General features: G+C 36.2%; 1 protein-coding gene across 14 annotated transcripts in view; it reads right to left on the bottom strand.

Moving 5' to 3' along the window:
- The window catches only part of ERC2 (ELKS/RAB6-interacting/CAST family member 2), a 428559-nt gene that overhangs the window by 88603 nt on the left and 318746 nt on the right, over positions 1-21210 (bottom strand). The window lies entirely within an intron of this gene.

Genomic DNA, 21210 nt, shown 5'->3' with positions numbered 1-21210 from the left:
TGCTATACAAGCAGCAACTTTTGACTCTCTAGGAAACATCAAACCTTTCTTCTTATCTGTGACTCTTCTAGTCCCCACAGTACAGACATTGTGTCCTCTAGAATGCAATTCTAGAAGTAATTTGGAAACACTATAATGATTTCCTGTCAGGGAGTGGGCTGCTGGAGGTATATAAGCATAAGCATCCCCAGAAACCATCTTCCCCAAAAGCCTATCTATATGCCTACTTCTAGCTCAAAATGCTAACCCCAGCTTCAGCCCTGGGCCAGAGGAATAACTAACTAACAGAATGTAATACCTTGCAGCTGTATTAAGCTATATCTGAATGTTTGACCATCACCACCAGGAGCAGCACAGCTTTGAAAACTGAGGAACACCTCTAGACAACTTGTAGAATGTCACAATTTCATCTCCACAATTTCATCTTCATCCTTGAAATCCTGCATTAATTTTGAACAGTTTTGGGGTTTTGTGGGTTATGGTTTTTTTGAGATATGGCAAGTCAATAATCTAAATCAATGTCGTACTAAAATCTAGAACTAAAATTAGCATGACAGAGGAAGGAGAAAGTCTATGAATAGTCAAGATTCATCTGCATTACAGAATCACAATTTGTGAGCATTAAGATTGAAAATTAGATAAATTCCTGTTCCAATAAGAAGCCAGAAACTAATACCATGATGGAAGAATGAACTGTTATCATTCACTCCACCTAGGGTGAATTTTCTGTAGTCATTATTTTAAGGAGTATAAAAAAACCATACAGTAAGCTGTTTCTTGCTCCAAGAAACCTACTGAAATGTCAGCTCTATTTAGTAAGATTGATCCTACCAGAATAGTGCAGTACCCATGGCACCTCAGAAAAGGGGGTCTGGGTAATACTTAAAAATGTCTTACTTATTCCATAAGAATAGGGACCAATTCACAGTGTGCACAGTCTGTGCAGCTCTATCAATTCTGCAAGTATAAGATACAGCAGGATGCTATTTCTAACACTTAAAATCAACAGTGTATCACTTTCCTCTAAGGATCCCTGTAATAACTTATTCATGATACATAAGGTTTCTCATATTCTAACTCACATCTGCTTCTATGTTTTTTATCAGTCACTCCTCCATACTGTGCACTTTGTTAAATCATCAAAAATCCCTGATTTGTGTTTCAAAGGAAGCACCATACTGCTTAAAAATTATGCTAAAAGATGAACATCATAGATGATCCCACTAACATGAACATACGCCTTTTTGATTTCACTGACTTTTATTTTCATAGTTTAAGACACAAATATTTTTGAGCAGGGAAAAAGCAAATAGAGGGGAAGTAAATGAATGTGATATCAATGCTACTGAGAATCATTTTTTAAAAAAGCACCACTGGTATTTACAGCTTGGAAAATAAAAACCAGAGACCAGCTGAGGTGCCAGTCTCTTAATTCACAGTAGGGCAAAATGATTACCAGGTGTCAATCCAAATATGCAGCTGATGGGCTGGACCCAGAAATCAGGTGGGAATTTTGCAAACTGTTTTCAGAAATTGAGATGAATTACTTTATCCCCATGAAGTGAAGTCTCACCAGAAAATGCTGCCCAGATATAAATGCAATAAGGGCTTAGAAACAGACCTATCAAGACTTGCATCACACCTCAAAACAAAGCAGGATCATGGACCTAAACCGGGTGACAGAGTCAAAGGTACATACACAAAATTTCAAAATGGAATTTCAGCCTTAAGTTCTAACACTGGCTCAACTTTAGAAATAGCAAACAAAGCAGCCATTTCTTAAAACAGGATGTGAATGCTAACTATCAATAATAATGTGAATTGTTGTTTAGACTAAAATCTGCAAACAAAATAAAGGGGATATAAATACAATGTAATTAAAAACCCTGAGATTTGCTTTCATATCTTACAATGGATTTAGGGAACTCGACCTAACAATCTCCTTTCAACACTTTCAATTATTGCTAATATTTAATTAAATTACATATTTGAAAAAGAATTATTTATTATTGAAGAGGATTCAAGTTAGGGGAAATTTTATTTTTGTTTAAGAAAACAAAAAAGGGGCACTTGTCCCATCTTAGCCCCCCACCTCGTAACTAAATAAATAAATAAATAGTATTTTTATGTTTATGGCAAGTTGCCAATGCTTAAATTGGCCTCCTTGAGAGGCTGATAGAGCTGTTTTAGTCACTACCACTTTGTTTGAAAAACTGAATGAAAACCAGGGAGGCTAAAAATGTCTTGGTTTACATTCACTAATATGTAAGAGAAAAGAAAGAGTGATAATGGATACAGTGAGTGTAGCTATGCCAAAATACTTTAGAGTCTCTCTCCTTAAAAACAACACAGAAGAAAAAAAAGAGTCTGAAAATTCTCCTTGCAAACAGGGACAGTCTAATTGCTTTTCATTAGACTAATTGGTTGGAACTGACACTGGATCTTTTCCGAAACGAGCTACATAAAATAGTAGATTTAAAATAAAGCATAACTTCTTCATGTCCTCTAAGTTTATTGTAAATGCTTTATTTTCCTAGAATGATCTCACAGTGTTTCACCAAACACTTCTCAAAATTTTCCCACTAGGGGGGCTCTAATTCACTCCCCTTTTTCATCCCCCCTAGAGCCTCTGCACACTGCCAAGTTCTTTCTAGATGGCAGGGTCTGTGAGCCCCAGGAAGGAACAGAAAGGAGGGCCCACATTAGAAGGCTTATTTCAGATTTGTAGTTTGCTCTGGGCAGCTACTCACAGAGCAAAATAGACATGTCCCTGTAAAGTGTCACAACGAGTACATTCTCAAAACAAAGTGCTCTATCACACTAACCCAGAAACTCTTCACTTCAAACCTTAGTAGAAATGAGCATCTTTTAGAGAAGAAAAGCTTCTACTATTACTCCTACTATGATTAGAGGTAGCAAAATTACAACTATTGCTCCTATTATCGTAAATCATCACATCTACCTTGTGCAAAACACCAGGTCTCTTCAACAGGGCACAGGAAGAGGTAGGAGGAAGCAGGGAAAGAAACGTTTTATTTATTAATATTTTCTGGAATGTGAACTTTCATGTTAGTTTTCTGTGCAGCATTTTTTCCTATTGAGTGGGTTATCGGTGCCTTCACCTTTTTTTAAAATTCTCATCATTAGTATTTCTTTCATAAAAATTTTACAAGTGATCAAGAACAGTCCTCCTATCAGTGAATAAGCTTTAATTAAATTAACTCCTATTTGTATATTTGAAAGATCTCATATGTAGTATGTATTTGGATCAAAGTCCACAAAGAATTCCCTGTTTGAAATCCTGTTGCTTAAATGATTCCTGATGCATAAAATGAGCATGCTCTTGAGATTTTCCATTCAGTTTTATGCAATGCATAAAGTTTGTATAAATACTATAAGAGGAGCCTCCTGTAAGATACGGTTGGATTTGAATTGTTATCATCTTAAGAAATACGCGTTGTTCAAAGTTTTAGTCCTGAGAGTATTTAATCTCAGGCTACAGAAAATGTATGAGTTAATGATTCTGAGAGCTAAAAATACGCTTGGGGTAATGGTCAAAGGTACCTTCATGTACACAAATAGGCACAGTTACAGTTTTGTAACAATACAGAAGTCAAGTGGTTCACCAAATTCAAAAACCGGCTTCTGCACATATCAGAAAATGCTTATTTGAGCGTATTGTAAGTTTAAAATACCAAGCAGACACCAGAAGCAGTACTCCGTTTTTAAAAGAATGCCATTCATCATTGTACATAACCAAAAATCAAATGAGATCAGAAGAAACCAGATCTGAGCATTTCTTTAACCCTACTTAAATTCTAAAAATCTTCAGTATCTGCCAAAGCACTTGGGATCATATCACCAAGAGATTATTTGCCTACTGCACTTCAAAGCATTTAAAAAGTTTCCTGTAAATTTTCATGTTCCTTACCTTCATTAGTATTTTGCATCAGTAAGGCTTACTTTTCATTGTGCAGAACACAAAAGCAAAGTTGTTATAAGTAATTGTTCATTACAAGTATCACAAAGTATGAAATGGTCTCTTAAAGAAGGTCTATTTGGCAGCAACTCCAAAAGCCGAACCAAGGTATTTGAGAATTAATCTGCTGCTCAATGTAGCTTTGGAAATGAAGATAAAAGAAACTATTGCTGGCCAACCACAAGTCACTTCAGGAAAAAAAAAAAACAAACAACACAAAACAACAAAAACCTGATAAATCATCAAAAAGGCATATCATCAGGAATGACAAGAAAAAAGTCCCACTGAACTACTACGAAGGGTCAAATGATGTCCTCTTATTATTTATGCCTTTTATTTTATAATGACATGAGTGCATTTTGTCTCAAGAAGCAGAGCTACACGAAGAAAAATTTCTTTGGATTTACATAACTTGCAAGATTTTAAATTAAATCAAGTACAAAGCTCAATTTCAGCATCCCTTATTACAAGCCATATTACAAAGACCAGCTAATTGGGAGGTAAAGCTGCTTTAGCAGTGATGCTTATCAAACTTCAACACATCTTTCTTCATGTTTCAATCAAAGAACAGCTGCTGTCATCCTACTGAGAAAACAGTGATAGCAGAACACGTAGCAAGCCTTAAAACCTGCTAACACAGGAGCCTTATTGTGGAAATAACTCATCTCCCGTTAAACTTCACATACAGGGAAGCTTGTAATCAAGGTGAAAGGATGGATTTAGCAGTAACATTCTTTCAAACTCTGGTGCTCCCTTTTCCAGGGGAGCTGTGAGCCAAAACAAGGCCTTGTTCTACACTTGATGCACCTTGATCTCCTCCAGATAACCACAGGGATGGTCTTTCAGCAGCCAGGCTGTCACAATGATCACAAACTACTATGTACATCACTGCCCCATCAAAAACCTTCAGGACAAAGGGAGATGTGTCTTGATGTTGACAACAATATTAACAAAAAATTACTTTTTAAATAAACTAATTGTTTTTTCCTACATTTAAACTGATATTTGGTGTGGGACATTTCTTTGCTTTGACTGACAACAATTTTGTGGGCTTAGGTTTTTTTTTAATAAATGTAGAAATTAATTTTTCTTGTTCAGTGAATTATTTGGAGAAACATGTTCCTTTAGGCAAAAGATTTAAAACATAGTAATTTCAACAAAAATAATGCTCTAAATCAAATACAGTAGTGAAAAGGAATCACCTCAATGGTAGGACAGTGCACTCATACATCATGTCCATGAGGTGAAAAATTCCTTGGACTTGCTCACTTAAACAAGGACCTTCTGTAGCTTTTTATTTGGTGCAGATGAGAAGAGAGCAAAATTTTCATAAACATAACACTTCAATTAATCTAATTTTATTCAGTTTTTATATGAATGAAATCTGTGTACCTTTTAAAACATAGTCACACATTTTCTCTAATACATGCAAAATACTGAAGTCTGCAAATGTTATATAAACTTTCCAACTAAGGAATGAACTAATTTTAGGAGGATGAGAACCATTCTCCTCTCAAAGGAAGATAGGGAAAGTGAAAAGTGAAAATCCTTCTAGGATTTCACATCATTCCTATTGCTTTGAGGAAATAGCTGCTAATACATAAAATCTCTAAAGATTTAAACAACAAACCACAAGGACCAACATATTGACCTTCAACCTAAAATAACTTTACTGTATATTGACCTTACTCATACAGTTGTTTCTTTGCCTCGATAAATAAAACAGAATATTAAGCACGGTGCATACTGTACCTTTGTTAACACAAGAAATTCCCATGAAGAAATGTGTGTAAGGAATACCTCAGACCTGGATGTGCTCACTTTGCCAGTTGCTAACCACTTTGGTAAGTAAAACTTCCTGCCAATATGAACAACTAGATCCTTTGGGAAGGAAAACTGGCATGCTCTACCTCATCAGGTTGGCCCTCACACCACACAGCGAGTTAAAGGCACATTCACACCCCAGCACACACGTGTTCTGCTGAGACCCTGCAGGAACAGCAGCTGAGCATTGCTCCTCAGTGTGTCCTTTGTAACCCCTTCCTTCTCTCACTGCCTCATGGAGGACACCACTGCTCAAGCTGGGCTCACAAAATAATAAACACTATTCGACTATGCCTACGAGAAATACACAAACCATACAGCTAAATATGCAAATGAAATGGGATGGGTAAATGCCAGATGGATTGACATTCATGTGGGTTCAGGTCAGGTATGAGTGATTGGAATGATTGACTCTGAAAGCTTCCAGTCACTCTGTGTAAATAAAGATGAATAAAAAAAATTGGCACAACTGCTCAATCCCTGGAAGGAGAGTCAAGCCAACTGGCCAAAGGAATTTAGATTTGGACTTCCTTGAATATGTCAGGTTTATAAAATAGTCCATTAAAAATATATTTTATTCACTAGAGAAAGAGCCATGACATGTATTCTCTCAGCCCCAAACATTGATATATATTTATGTTTCAATGCATGTCAAATTTTCAAGCATTCAGAATCTAAAATAATTAGGAAATTATTCATTTAATCAGCAAAATATATTTAAAATTCAGGCTTACAGTGTGCCTACAAACACAAAAATAAACCAAAAACACGTAGCATATATGACAAGGCAATAAATGAGCTTTCCTTGAGGTTGTTTTAAACAGGAATAGCAAATTAAAATACGCCCTTATAGAACCAGGAAATTATGCCAGAAGGCATGTCATCATTTTTATGATATTGTTTTAAATAAGCAGATTGAGTAGTTGATCAATTACCCACGATGACACTGTAGGCATCTTGATTTTTTTTTTTAGCTCAATGGCCATACTGTAATTTATTGAGTGCTAGATAACCTACCAGATTCCTACCTGGAAACTCAATAAACAACACTGTCCTAACCACAAAACCAAAATAGCTGAGTTTATACTTTTAAGACTTCTGCACAACAAGCCACCTTTTTACTAAGTGGCAAACCCTTGGGAAAACACTACAGCCCTGATCTGGAATCTGGTAGACTTGATTTCTGCCCGGACATAAAGGCACCTTAAATCTGGTGAATCAAACCCTCTCACATTTTTTAGCATTGGGAATTCTTTGATGGTGTATGGGCATTTTGGTCATATTCTTTACCATGATCCACCTCTCACACCACAGTAATGCAAATAGTGTAGAATTCTAAGAAAACTGGAAGAAAAGGGAAATTTCCTCGATTTCAAATGACAAAAATGCAGCTATCAAAAGGGTATATTATTTCTTGGTACCTTTAAGTATGAGATCCATTCATCTGTTGTCAATGACATTTTGTAAAACAACATGATAATAAATGTAAATGTGCTGAGTCACAGTAATTTAGGGAAATCAATATTTTCAAATACAGGTGCAAAAATATGTGCACAAACATACTGAATCTTGATTTACATTTGGTTCACTTTTTCAATCTGCGTGTATGTACTGGGCTTTGTGTTCAGAAAAGGGTACAGAAAAGGATTTGGACATGTAAGCCTTACCAGTTTCATTTTCAGATTTTTTTATGACGTTAATTTTGTTTTAAAATGGAATTCTTTCTGTTAAATCTGTAAAGCCTTTGATTATTGACTCTAAAGCACAGAGATGTTCACATCATAAAGTTATTTAATCTATGTGCACACCCTACAGATTAGTAAATGTCAAATTCTCCCACTGTTTCCAAATTTTTGTCCTGTTTTGGATATCATACAAGCTGCCCTATACAATACAACATTGTCTCTGCCAGAAATTGCTAAAGTGAGAACAAGTGCTCAGGACTGACTTCAGCAGTTGCCTTGGAAATTGGCAATAAGGATCTAAAATTCTTTCTCTTCCACACACCCAAAATCTTGAGTCATTCCTGATTTCATAGGAGTAAATTTACACAGTACACTCCATATTAACAGACTCTCTTTAAAAGCTTTAGAAGCTTTAAAATCCTTCGTATTCTACTGGAAAACAGACAAACAGAAATCATGATGCATCTGTTTGTTCGGAGGGAGAAGATGGATTACTATGAATAAGCTACATTTGGAGTGGACTTGAAAGTCTGCCAGCTACCAGCCCTTAACTGTCCTTGCAGAGTGGAAACACCAGCAGAAAAGAGTGGCAGGCAAATCCCTGGCTCTTCTAAATGTAAAGCACAGTGTTGATGACGATCCATCCACACTGAGGGAACAAGGAACTGACTTTATCTTCCATCTAAATTTCTACACCTTTCCTGACTTCTCCTTAGCTCCTGAAAATTATTTAGAATTTGTGAAATTCTGGGAGGACTTTTCAAACTCTTTATTCGACCTCAGACCAACTGGAAAACAGAAGAGAGAGTATTAACCCTGAAAAGTTGGGGGTGGTGGGGATTTAATTTAAAAACTCATTAAGCAATAAAAGTGAAAGTTTCTTTAAAAGTGACTGGCCCTGCATGATTTTCTACTTCAATTATTTTGACTGTCTCCTTAATCAGAGAGATTCAAGAAATACTGACTCCAGTAGAGTAAAAAAAATAGTGGTTTCCCCAATTCAAAATTGAAATGTAATACAATATATATGATTCTATATGTAATATTATATGTAATATGAACCCAATACTTGTTCTTTATTTCAGAACAGCAGTTCAAGGAATCTCTGACATCATTATATATTTTATTATATTTTATATTCTATATCTAACTGCATTGTATATACATATTTCTAAATCCATTATATATGTCCGAATTCTTCATCCATTAATGGACAATTCTTAAAAAAACCCAGATTCAAAACCTAAATGCAGCCTGCTTAACTGTCTTGTTTAATTTAGATATCTGACAAGAAGAAAAATCAGATAAAATGTTTTTTTCCAGTGTAGTTTCAACTAGCTTTGGAGAAGAAAAGAACAATTTTTTAGTCTTTCCCCACGGCAGTAGGGCTTCTGCAAGAACAGACAAAAAGACACAAAGAAAGAAGAAAAGTTTTCTCACTGCTTATGTGATATTGCTCGATCAAAAAAGCAAATAAAAGCATCTGAAACAAACAATACTATTGATTTAATAGTTTATTGTGGTTTTTTTTCTATATTCTGTTCTGTATATGACTGAAGATCAGATTTACCTCACTGTGTCAACTGTGACTATTTCATACTCCTTAAACAGTTTTTGGATACACTTTATTGCAGCAGTGTAACTAATATAAATTGCCTTACTCACTGGGAAGACTCTATCAGAAGGTTCTTCTGTGGGCTGGCAGGATGATATGTATGCTACATCTCCATCCATACTAAATCCCAGGCAGTTTATTTTGTATTAAAACTATGGTGTAGTGACTCATCTAGAGTAGCAAACATTTATATATGTTAATTATTATCTTTAGCAATAAATAAAACAATTGTTTTCTATTCTGGAGGCCATTTTCTAAAGGCGCTTTCACATTCACAGCCTAAAATAAACATCATCAAAACAAAAGATGTTTTGGTATACACAGGTAAAACAAAGGTAGAAAGAAAATTTACTCTTCCTTTGTTTTCTAGACATCACTTACCTCTACTTTCTTGCTTTGAGGTTTCAGCTGTGTGCTGCTCATTTTATGTGCCTGAAGAAGTGAATTACAGTTTGAGGTAGTTTGACTATTTGGGGAATCCTAGCAAATTGATTGAACCATACTATTAGAAAAGTCAGATTATGAAAGCAAGTAAACAGAAGTAAAAGGTAGATTATCTATTGTAGACATATTTCCTCTAATTATTAACCAGATATCTGAGGATTCCAATAGCCAGGATTTTAAGTGGGAGAAAATTTGTTGGATCTGGGGTAGGAATTCAGATTATGAACTACAGCAAAGACATAGTAAATAAATTGTGTTTTCAGGTGAGAACATCCAAAGATTAAGGTGTAAAGATATGAGAAAAGGGAAATAAGACAAAATAGAAACAAAGGGAACCTAAAAAGAATGATGGAGAAGATCAACCAAAGAATAACCTGAAGAGTGTAAAGCAATTACAACTATTTTTATATTTCTCAGTCCTTTGTTGTTTCCCCATATCCTAATTCTATCACTAAAGCTAACTCTGAGCACACCACGTACCTACCAATTCCATTGGACATAACTCAAATAACCTGTTTTGCCTTTCACCTTTTCACTGCAGTTGAAAGTTGAAGTTCAATCCTGCCAAAACAAACTGCACTCCACCCTGGTGCTGAAACCAGCCAGGTTCTTCAGCTGCTTCCTACTTCCCCCTGCCTGAAAACACACGCAGGACAGCAGCTCTATCTGCCTCTGAATCACATACAACCATCACAGGTTTGAAGAAGTCTCTTATTCTCAATCTGCAGCCCCAGAAAGCCAATTCCCAGCTTCATAACCAATCTCTTCCTTCTCACTCCCATCTCACCAATCCAAATCTTCCCTCCCCATTACTAAGAGTGGGAATGAAAAAGCAGAAGAAAAAGACAGCACATTATTTAGCCAGCATTGCTAAATTTTGACCCAAGTGGAACTGTATACAGTTATTTGATGAATTTTCAGTTCCTTTATAAGAATGACAAAACTAAAATTACTATTCTACAAGGCAGAAAGCAAATTTCCTGCCACCACATCTTGCTCTGTTTCAGTTACTGGGGATAGCTTTGTCTTGCAGCAATAACCTTGATTCAAGGATCACTCCCTTATACAAGCTGTAGTGTTGTCACGGGCATTGAAACATTAAGTAATTTTACAGGATCCACACAATTCTCCAGGATGTTAATTAAATTTTAAAAGAAGTAACATCATCTACTACCAGAATCTATATCTTACTATATTACTCATACAATGACTCATGTGACTAAATTAGCAAAAAAAACCCAAAACAAAACCAAACAAAACCAAACCAACCAAACAAAAAAAGCAAAACCAAACCAAAATAAAAGGGGATGAAATTTAAAAAATTTAAAATGTAGATTAAATATCACATGGTAATATACATTTGAATACATCCCAGATAAAAAAGCACTCATAACAAGATACTCGGAAACAAAACCAGCCTTTTGCATGATCCCACTTCCTGTAAGTGGTTTAAAACTATTTTTTTTTCTATTTTAATCCAGTATTTCAAAGCAGCATCTGGGCAAAATATGCTTTAAATATAGCCAAGTGATTTATTTATCGCTTGCAACAATACTTGGCAATAAGAATATGCATGCAACAACCCCAGACAAAACTTGCAAAGACACTGAGAAAGGCAAGTACTTGTAAAAGACAATTAGTTTGCTAAGCAAGCAGGCAGGCAGCAACACGCCTTTTGAATGACAGGTCTAAGTTCCAACAGCAACTTGCAGGAAACATTTACATTTGAAAAATCCCTACTTTGACCTCTTTTTCCCCAGTTTGCTGGCTGGCAGGTAGGAGTACATGACAAATGAACCTAATTTAAGTGGGCTGAACGCCAGATTGCCTGTTAAAAAAGAGCACCTGATCGCGCATTAGGTGAGAGGTCAGTGACACCGAACACCAGCAGGTGCAATAACAACCGCAGGCTTTCTGTAAAGGAAATGCAAACAAGAATTCACCCCCAGGACATTCGGGACCGGGCCGTTCTGCTCAGGCACCGAGTGATTGGCAGCCAGCGCTGCACATCAGGAGACTCGGCGCTGCTTTGTTGAGCTGCATCACGACATGACTTAGAGCAGAACGCCACAAAAGACGGAGTCATTAGCTAAAATCATAAAGCAATATAAAACTAGGCACTGGAGAAGAAAGCAGTTTTTCTACTACACAAAAAGCCTCCAAATACACAGAATGAATCGTTCTGCATCCCAGCACCTGGTTTTCCCTTGCTACAAAGCCTTTATCTGTAATCATTTAAAAACAACACTGTTGGAAATACCTGATCATTAATCTTTGAAACTTTCGACAACAGTATATTATGGTTCTTGCAAACTCTGCACTCTGTACCCACCATTTGTGGGAAAAATATATAGAAAAACAGTATATAAATAACATTTTAAATCAATGTTATTCCATCTTATTAAATTACATTAATTTGTCAAACACCTCTCCTGCAGACTTGGAGGTTTTATATTCCAGCTACTGCTTTTTGATCTAAGGAAAAGTGATTGGCTGATAAACAATATTTTTCTTATACAGAAGCTTGCTAAAATTGCATTATAATACCAATAGCAAAGCACACAATTTGGAGCAACCACAGTGCAGTCTTGCAACAAAGGCAATACCCAATACAGCTTTTATAGATTTGGGAGCTTTATTTTCCAGAATACCACATCCGCACTTTATTTCTGGAACGTTTGCGTCTCTCTTGATTAAGATTTATTTATTCCATGTTGTTTTTAGAATCTGGCAATGCATGTTTGTGTTTCAAAAATTCAGTCGTGATATTAAAAGAATGTAGTGTTCTTGGGTAATGGGATAAATACTTTAATTATTGTTTGCAGGATCCTAGAAAAAAATCATCTGTGTCATATGCATATCTACATTTGATCTCACATAATAAAATCATGAAAAAAATTAGTTAGCTTAGTAATTAGCTTACTGCTTTCCATTTTGTGAAATACATTGTTCAGAATGAGGATATGTGGTAGATCCTGCTTATTGAGAAAGATGGTTTGATTACCTTTCACATAAAAAAGCATTTGTGCTACAATTAATTCTTAATAAAATTTTTCTTAAGATTATGTTTCATCAGGCAACTCAAGTGAGGCTACTTATTATAAAGTCATTCATTGATGAGATTTTTCTATCCTACTAGTAGTGAAATACAGCAGAGGTGTCTTATATTTAGATTTTGGTTGTTGTATTACGATTTGTACTGGAAAGTGAGTCAAAATCATGAAAATGAGACCAACATAGCTGACATTCTCCCCAAAAGTTCTGGTGTGAAATTTTGTCCTCAAAAACGTCAATGGGACCAAGACAGATTTTACTGACACCAGTGTCTTACTACACTGGAAATTCTTCAGGACTGGAAATTTCGTGTTCTGTGTTCTTCCTCTTCAACAAACATGTATCTGACATGTGATAAATAAAATATGATGAAACCACGAGAAAATAAAGATTTCTAAACCCAGTGTTATAGTTCTAGAAAAAGAATTGAAACAGCCCCTGTCATTACTTTTGAGGCAAACACAGTCTGTGGCTTACAGAACTTCCAGCTGGTCCAGTCTGTCTCTGAGCAGCTTTTATGTGTAAAACCATGTACCACCACACCCTGCAGGACTGTTTCACCATACTCCAAACTCATAGTACAGCTGTCTATTAATGAATTTCTCCAAAAACAGAAAGGATACACAAGGGAAAAATATGTAACCATCATGTGGAAAAGCCTTTTTTCCCCCGATATTAAAAATGCAGTTTCATAAGGTGCTTAGCAATTCTTCCTTTAGAGACATTCATATTCTAAGACAGTTTAGTAGCACTTGTGTGTATCAGATCATGTAGCATATGAATCTGGATGCACAAAGACAGCATTTGAAATATCTCTAACATCAGTCTATTAACTGAAGTTTGCTTTATGGGTGCTAAGCAGATACTCAGCTTTGTCCCATCCACCCATTGAGGGGAAAATGTACTTATGTGTTAATCACCTGCTGGGTGGTGGTTGGGAATCTATCCTTTGATCAAAGGGAGACATACTGGTTTTACTTTACATCCTGTCTCTCTCACTCTCAACCTGCCCATAGCTGGAGGGATTCATTTCAGGATTTTTCTTTATTCCAAGTATTCTGTTACTTGCTGCATACCACCACTCAAGACATCAGGGCTAAAACCAAACACTCTTTGTGGTACACCCATATGACAGACTTCAAAATGGAAACAATATTTAGGTTAAACCTGTAAGATCAAGTTTGCTGAAACCCTGCAACTCATGCAGCTTTTGAACACTTCAACATCAGATCAAAGTTTGACAGACAGACTCAAGGAGAGAATCAGTACATTTAAACCTATCAATCCTCAAGGAAAAACAGAGTACATTGGTAAAAGTGCAGTTGACAGTATTCATTTTGTCCTGGTGCTAACAGCAGTCAAATAGAGAGCTCATATTTTTTCTCTGTAGAGTATCTTTTTTCTGTAACTGAGGCAGGGTTTTCTCACTCAGTTTGTCTTAAAACACATTCTTAGAAGCTATGCTGCTTTCAAGAGGGAAAGAAAGGGTATTTTGACATGGAAGGCGAGCACAACATTGGATCAGGAGCTATTAAAAAAAAACAAACCAAAAACCAAAAACATTTTGCAAAAGGAGTAAAGCTGTTCACCTTTATCATTTTTTCGCCCTACAATTAATGCAGGTAGGACATGATACTCAATTACTTTAAAAAATGTAAAGGCAATCTTAGAGCACTTTCCATGCAAAAGGCTTGAACACAATTTAATTCAACCAGAATGTTAGGATCTGTTATTACTTACACAGGTATAAATTCCTATTGGGCTACAGAACCAACCTAAGTCAGACCTAAAGCTTCTAAGTGCCATAATCAAAATCATCCTGTCTAATAGAATTCCTAAGTCATTAAAAACTTACCTCAGTGTTTACATTCGACCCTATCCATATTCTTAGAACTAAAATGAACCCTCATGATAAGCACACATGCTCCAGGTCAGCAGATGGAAAACATGACACAAACATGACTGTGCTGTGCTGCTCTGATGGCTCCAACAAACACAGATTTAGGCCTCAGCCACGCCAGGGAACAGCAGCCATTTGTAAGCTTTCAGCTTTGTTTGATTTATCACCTAATGCATTTCAAGGTCCTAGAACCACGTGTGATAAAATTAATCATCTTATAAATATCATTGGCTCAGAAAAAGCTTGTTGGAAGATCTATCAAAAGATCCCAACCAAAAAAACAGTCAGAAGAACTGATTTTCCTAAAATTTAACACAGATTTACTATCCAAAATTACAGATCCATGGAAAATATCATTTATTACTGATCTCCATGCTTGCATCTGGTAGAAATATGTCTATCTGCAAAATGAACAAAGAGGTTCTGATTCTGATTAGTTAAACAAGAAAACTGCACGGAACGAATTTAAATTATTTTAATAACCTGATTACCTAAATTGGTGCTAGAACCTTTGAAGATAAAGCCAGTTCAGTAAGGGTCTTTTTGTTTTTAACTTATGGATATAATTCTCTTTCAGACTAACCTTTTCCTCTTGAAGATGTTAGTGCCACTAGCTGCTCTTCACCAGCCATCAGCTGGGTGTTACCACTAATCCATGTGCTCTCTTATCCACAGGACCCAACGATGAACAGGCTGGCCTGATGAATGGGCACTCAGCACTATTTATGCTAACCTGGCTCAGTTTGCTTGGAGCCAATAAGGGATTGATTTCCTCTGTTGATAGATCTGGGAGGGTAACAATCTCCAGCAGAAAAATAGTAGTAAGTAGATAATGGTGGGTGGCAATAACATCATCAGCTGGCACAGCTGTTTGCTGAGCTCTGCCCAAGGCTGTGGACAGACACCCTCATCTACATTCAGGTATGCTGTTGAAGGATTCCAGCTGCTTATCCCTCTCTCTTACAAGACCATTACCTCTTCCAATCTTCCAGTAACGCTGCTCAAGTGAGTAGCTTGCTCATTTTAGTCAAAAACATCCGTTTTAAAGTAAAGCCAGGACATAAACTGTTTAACTATAGCTTGGCTCACGTCGGTAGAACTCAGAGCCAGGCTGAAGAAGAGCAGATGATCTGGCCAGCCAGATGTTCAGAAAGGCTCCAGGAGGGAACCAGTGAAATCATCACTGCTCTTCTGGAACACAGGCCTGTAAATATTTTCACCAGCTAAATGTCTATAAAGCAAAGATCAAAACTGAACCAAAATGAAGCAGCAAGGCTCTGCCATTTGTGATATGAGGGGATACTCCATCACAACAGCTGAAGCTGCTCTCTTCTGGTGGTCTCTTGAGCAATAAGCACAACAGATTTTTTAAGCAAATGAGTATTGATGCCAAAACAAATGATTAATTAGAGTGGGACAGTATAACAAAATGAGAAACATCAACAGGCATTTCTTAAATATTTCTAATCCATTACATTAATATTTGCTACCAGAGCACAAGTATACAAATAGCTTAATAATGTCAAAACAGCATTCCCAAGATGCTGGATACTGGACTTAATTAAATCACATGAATAAATATTTTTCTTAGATTTCTGTATTTTACTGTTATAGAATTATTTATAAATTATCTTGATTCGGCCACTGATTCAAGGCTACCACTCAAGACAATCACATCCTGTCCAATACCTTTTCTTTGGCAGAAAAGGAAATGACTATACAAGCACTATACACCTGCTGAAACAGCCAAATACTTTTGCTTTTTGTTTCTTTGCACCTCACTGAGCTCAGTCTGAGCTCTAATCACCACACCCAGATGAACTGCTTCCATTATTGCACGTGTGTGATCTGAAAACCTGCAACAGAAACCACTGCCAGAACAGCAAAAAGCGTAAGAGACAGGGATGTGACTCCAAAGTGGCTCTAGGCTTTGTGGCTGGTAGGACTGGATACCTATGACAGTCATCACCTATCAGAGCTTTCCCTTGAGGAAATCAAGTGACAAATGCAATGACAACTGCTATTTCATTGATGTTAAGTAGGTCAGCACAGGGAGGTTTTCTTAATTTTTTTCTTTTTTTTTTTTTTGGAAGTGGCATTATAGCATTGTAACTAAGAGAATATTAAAAATAGATACTAGATACTAGAAAATTTTAGTTAGGTACATATTTTCTGTACTCTAATGAACATTTCCTCTTGTATGTTTTCATAAGCTTTCCAAAGCAATTTATATAAATTTCATTTATTCAAAATCGGTGTTTTCCTATTTTAGTATTCAATTGTAAAATCTTACATTCAAAAGTTCAGGTCATATGACCTTTGCTTAGGTCAGGTGGCACTTCAGCTTCCAAGCAAATCCAAACCTTCCAAGCAGAATGCTGTGCAGGCAGTCCCATATTCGCATATTCTTACATTTACAACCAACTCTTTGAAACTGTTTTCAAATCAAATAAAATAATAGCAATTTCACATATTCCCACAAGTATTTGTAGAAGTGCAATCCAACACAATGCAATTCATCACTGAATTCATATCTTTAGAGCAGATTTTCACTATTTTTTCAAGACTTCAGCTTAGCTGTTAAATCAGTGATTAAATACTCAGAGCAACTATATAATTTTGAAACTAAGATTAGCTGTGAAAACACATTCTGCCTTTTCTAACTTTCTAGGGTGTTAAAAATTGCTCTGGTATGTTATTTATTTTTACTATGGAAGATTATAAAAGAGTATGACTGATGATTTTAGGCCCTGTGATTGTTGTCTTCAGACTGACTACATCAAAAGCTTTGAAGTTCAGTTCATCAGCTACATTTTCCAATTTTTTTTTAACACCTCCTGCAGCTGCAGTGAAGAATCTGAGGCCTAAGTTCAGGCAGAATGGCCTGACTCTCACAGCTAAAATACAAGTGACAGACAAAAAAACTGCTGAATTTATCCAATGCAGTTCTACAGCCAGACACGAGCGTGGTTTGGTGTCTCATATATACCAGGTATGACATGAGATAAATGCCTGTCAGGGTAAACTAAAAGACATCTAGTTCATACAAATAGTTTTGAGAATACATAGGTCTATATGAACAGAGGTTTTTCTACTATGAATGTGAACAATCAGAAGAAAGAAACTGCTCTCAGTCAAAACTGAACAGGACTGAAATAAATAACAGGGCTTTCACTGACTTCAGTGGGCCCAGGATTTCAACTTCTGCCCATGACTCTCATGTAATTTGGCCATAGCAGTGTTGTAACAAAGATTCTTTTTTTTCTTTCTCAAAGGAACAATGCTGATGATCTTTATTGATCATCCATTTCATAGGAAACACAGAAAGAGTTTTATACTTGTCAAGTGATTCACATATTTCCAGTGTGTAATCAATAAAAAATAACCAAATACACACAGCTAAACAAAATCCTACTTTTAATGAAAACTCTCTGTCTTCTGTAGTGGGCAATTAATACCTTAAAATACTAGCAGTAGTAATGACATCTTTAACAAGAAAAGAAAAGTAACTTTTTAACTAATATAAAATTTCACAATCAAAATAAAATCTATAAATGTCTTCTCTTATGAATAGAAGTATTTTAACAGGAATGAAGACTAGTCACAAATCTGTCCATGGTTTGCAAAACAAACATTCCTTGGGAGGTTCCTCCTTTTGTTCAGTAAAAACTAAGTTGCAGTAAAACAATCATGCCTAAAAATTCACAAATCCAGAATGCCCCGGGGCTCCAGTCAATGCAGCAACACCCATTTAGCTAATTAAGCATAGAGCTAGTATTCATACACTCTATGAGAAAATTAAAATGAACACTGCAAACAGTCATGCTCCTTATTTTTCCATGCTACTGAGGCTCATTTCAAAGTTAGCATGTTTTTTCCAACACAGGCTAAACAGAACATCCAAACATAAAAAAAAATACAAATTATGTACAAAAATCAAGACTTGAAACAATGAAAACAAAAAGCAGAACAATAGCTAATAGTTAATGTCTTTTAACATATCCTTATATAGCAACATGGCCAAATTTTGTGTGCTTTATACTGCTATTAGTAAGGCCATCTTGAAAGAGAACTGTTTCCACATCTCAGCAAAGACAAAGCCAGGCACCACATTTGTTTTAAAACAGCCTCCTCCTCCCTGAAGCATATAAAACACATGCAATAGTTAGAAGTGAACAGTGAATATTTGCCTGAGCAATATTCTTTTGCCCAGGCTGTAGAAATTTCTGCTTTGAAGGAGTTTTTTACTGAATGACACTGATGCCCCCAGAGTGTCTTACGAGGCAAAATTTTAAAATTACTGACTTTATGTTCTGCTCCTAAATCCAAATTTAGCAGACTAGCCTTATGATTCCATTTTCAGACATCATTTGCTGCCAGGCACAAGCTTCAGTCGTTCTTTGTTTCAGGTGTGAAGGTAACCCTGTTCTAAGGATATAACAGACAATAAATTTGCCCAAACACTCCTAAGCATCTTTTCAAACATCCAATTTACTTCACACCTGACAAAGAACAAAGTCTACAGTACTGTACAAACAAATACTGTCCCAACAGGTTTTGTGTTGATTTCTCTTACAGGCACACACAGACAGCTTGTGGCAAAGTCCCAACTGGGTTTCCAGTGTCTGCTGCACTTCAGTGCTCGGAACTGGAAAGGGAAAACAAGCACTTGTGTTCTACCTGCACTCCCAGCTGTGTCACAAAACATATTTGCTGAAGGTCACATGGCTTCAGTTACTCGTGACAGAGTGCTGTATAGGCTTTATTCTTAAAACTTATCATCACCTCCGATTTTCTTTCTTTTTTTTCCCCGCTGTAAGTGTGAGGAGAGCGAAAGAGATCCTGTTTCTAACAACACTCAAGCCATGCAGCTACATTTGCTCCTAAATTGGCTGGCCAGTGAGATTTTCCTGAACACCTTGTCTGATTCTTAATGAGTAACTAGCTCTCTATAACCTCACAACACATCCTTGCCCTGCCACTCTACATCTCCACCATCATTTCATGTTACTCCTGTGCAGCATTTGAACACTGAAGCAGTCAAGTTTAAAGGGACTTCCATGATTTTTAACTTACAACTTTTTAAAGAGAGTGAAGAATGCAAACTCCTGTGCTCACATAGCCAAATCAATCTGTTTGCTCTCAAGCCTGTGCACAATAGAGACATCTATCCATTATTTTTTCTAAGTATATCTTTTGTAAGATATACTTACAGCTCTTAACAGTGAATATGAGGAAATTTAGTATTCCCACGTGTTTTCAGAAAGGTCTATAGGTCTGTGACCTAAATTATTTTTTTTCCCATAGGGAAGGAGGTCTGTGACATGAACTTCCACCTTAGGGTAGCAGTTCCACCAGAGTCATGGCTATTCTACCCATGAGGACAGGTCTACTTATGAGTTCAGTCTGCAGGACTGGCTGTGCCTGCTACCAGCTATTTGTTAAACTACCTTTGCCGAGATCCTCCCCCTGAAAAGAAGCAGCAAACAAGTTATTTGTCAAAAGTCTGATATATGACAATAGAAGATAAACTATGTTGGCATTTGCACAAAAGCATGAAAGAGGAATGTCTGTTCTTAAATTTTTACATTTTGTGTGTAAAAGAACAGCTCCAAATTCTTTCTCAGGCTGCTTATTTTCAGGAAAGAAGAAAGAAACTAGAAAAAATTTAGAATATGAGTCACATCCTTTCTACTGTTACCACATGCAACATGTGTGTCCATAAATACAGAGGTTACCTACACATACAACCGGTACCAGCACGCCATTTAGGACTGAATCAGAAAGCATAAAATCCAGAAAGATTTATAATTATACTCTGATAAACCAAGGTTGCTTTCTTTTAAATGTTAATGGTATCATAGTGTCCATTATTTTATTTTAAAATTACTGAATCTTAAAGTTCTCTGTAATGGAATTTTAAATTTTTACATTTTTTTAAAAAGGAAATTCAAATTATTCATTATGGATTGCACTAATTTTGCATTTCACAACTATTCTGAAAACTAAACATATAAGAACAAAAAATATTTTGAAGATTTTATTCATATCAAATAGAACAATGGACTTACAACATGGCTTATAACACAGCTGGAAGCAAATCATACAAGTCTTTGACTTGGGGTGACAGGGGTCAAAGCAATATAAAGTATGGAAGCTTTAATAATACAATAATCTTTACTTATAAGAGTAGATTTTGCTCCTTTGAACAGGCCCATTGCAGCAAATAAAAATGTTCCTCTGAGAAGCAGTGAGCAACATTTTCCAGGAGAAAACCACCGAGCCTGATGGCTCAGCAATGTTGAGGCCACGGCGATCATGAGCTGCAAATTCCCTCCAGCTTCAAAGGCAAGCACCAAAGAACTGGATATGCATCCATCAATAAGTGACTCACCATGACAATACAGTATTTACTCATAACTGAGAGACAAACAAAAGGAGCTGCACTTTGTAGTCTTAACTATCACAACCAAACTATTGCATGGTTGCTATTCCATCATACTGTTTCAGGCACAGAATATGAATTGCATAGAGAGATTATACTTTCCTTGCTAAGAATCTGCTGCTTATTTTAAAATTTCATTAAAATATTTCAGCTTAAGAGGTAGTCTCATTTTTCCATGCATATTATAAATTCTATTCCAGTGAGATTCCATGCTTAATCTGTGGCAAACTTTCTTAAGTGTCATACACGTTCTGCAATAATATT

Source organism: Pseudopipra pipra, chromosome 11 (assembly GCF_036250125.1).
Source record: "Pseudopipra pipra isolate bDixPip1 chromosome 11, bDixPip1.hap1, whole genome shotgun sequence".
Lineage (NCBI taxonomy): Eukaryota > Metazoa > Chordata > Aves > Passeriformes > Pipridae > Pseudopipra > Pseudopipra pipra.
This window is presented reverse-complemented; position numbering and strand designations above follow the sequence as displayed.